Genomic DNA, 2,029 nt, shown 5'->3' on the forward strand with positions numbered 1-2,029 from the left:
ATTACTTTGCCAACAAAGGTTGGTCTAGTCAAAGCTATGGTTTTTCCAGTAGCCATGTATGGATGTTAGAGTTGGACTATAAAGAAAGCTGAGTGCCAAAGAATTGATGCTTTTGAACTGTGGTGTTGGAGAAGACTCTTGAGAGTCCCTTGGACTGCAAGGAGATCCAACCAGTCCATCCTAAAGGAAATCAGTCCTGAATATTCATTAGAAGGACTTATGCTAAAGCTGAAACTCCAATACTTTGGCCACCTGATGCAAAGAACTGACTCTTTTGAAAAGACCCTGATGCTGGGAAAGATTGAAGGCAGGAGGAGAAGGGGGCAACAAGGATGAGATGGTTGGATGGCATCAGCAATTGGATGGACATGAGTTTGAGTAAATTCCTGGAGTTGGTGATGGACAGGGAGGCTTGGCATGCTATAGTCCATGGAGTCGCCAAACGACTGAGTGACTGAACTGAACTGATGTAAGATAATGTATGTTAACTTATTGTGGTAATCATTCATAATATATCAAATCATTATGCTATATGCTTTAAACTTACATGGTGTTGCATGTCAGTTTTATCTCAATAAATCTGGAAAATATATTTGTGTGCTATATGGAGATAATCAGAGACCAGCATGGTGTTTGATGATTCCTGCTGAATCATCTTACTGAGACCAACAGAGGTCAGATCTGAGAGTCTGTGTTCACGTTTTCTATAACTGAACTATGTTGAAGGAGTCATGCAAATTGTAATGTGCTGCTCTGCCTACTTTGCTTTGTTTCCCCTTTTATGTGCCCATATGAACTCCTCAATGAGATTGTAAACCCAACAGGGCAGAAACTGTGTCTTCTTTTTACTGGGATCCCCGAAGTCCAAGAAAATGTCTGGGTACCTGCAGATGCTTGGAAGTGTGATACATGATAATGAAAGGGAGACTTACCTTGGTCTGAAATCCAATGGGTATTCTAACAATCTCAGAGGGAGTTTTGTGCCTCAGGCGCCAGGCCAGAGGTCAGTGGAGTAGCCTGGTCTGGAAATAGAGCTCGTCTGTGCTTTCAGAGGAGTCTGTCGAAAGCCCTTCTTTGCCCCAGAACAAGTGCTCCATCCTTGAGGCCAACACAAGCAACAGCCTCCCTGCCACCTGTCAGTGAACTGCTGCCAGACTGTAATTGTACCGGATGCTGTGAGAGGAAGCCTGAATTAAATGAAGCTTCAGCAGGGCCAACAGTGCCTTTTCTTACCTGTTAATGAAGCCTCATTAGAGACAGCAAGAAACCGTGCTGAGAGCTGGAAGCACCAGTCTGCTGGGCTCTCCTTGCCAAAGGATGATTAACTTAATGATTTACGGCAGCTGCTCTTTGAGGTTACAGAGCCGAGGAGACTGAGTGTGTGCGGCCGGCACAGTGTGCTGTCTGGTGGAAGCTCAGGAGGGTGTACAAATCCATTCTCCCCTAGCTTCCAGGTTCTGGGGAATGCGTAGCCATTCAGATCCAGAAGTATCTCATTCTGATGGCTGGCCTTCTGAGGCTCTCCAGCTGTGTTTAAGTTAGGGATTTAGATCGTGGCTGGGGAACAAAAATTCACCATAATAAGTAAAAAAGAAAAGAAGCAGACCCCAGTGAACGGGCATTCTACAAAGTTGGCTGCACATTCTTCTGGGGAGGCCCTGGTACCCATAGCTTCAGTCACGGGCACCCCTGGGTGTGCAGCTATGGAGGGGATTGGTGCTTTCTGAAATGCAGCCGTAGGTGGTGTCTTGACTATTTCTATGCTTCAGACAACAAAGGGAATCATGCAAAGGTGCCATGCAAACTAAATAGCTGTCCTGCCCACCTGACTTATTAATACAATTCCTTTGATTCTGGAAGCCACAAGCGAAACCAGTTGTAGCGATTTCAACCAGGCGATCCCCATGTCTTGCCTCACTTCTCTTTCTAATTTTCTTAAAAGTAAATAAGATTCCATTTGTTTATGTTGACCTTGGCTATTTGGAAGCCCAGGAACTGAAGGAGGGGGTCTTCGAATGTGCCCATATGG

The sequence above is a fragment of the Bison bison genome, unplaced genomic scaffold (genome assembly GCF_000754665.1).
Source record: "Bison bison bison isolate TAMUID 2011002044 unplaced genomic scaffold, Bison_UMD1.0 scf7180017864119, whole genome shotgun sequence".
Lineage (NCBI taxonomy): Eukaryota > Metazoa > Chordata > Mammalia > Artiodactyla > Bovidae > Bison > Bison bison.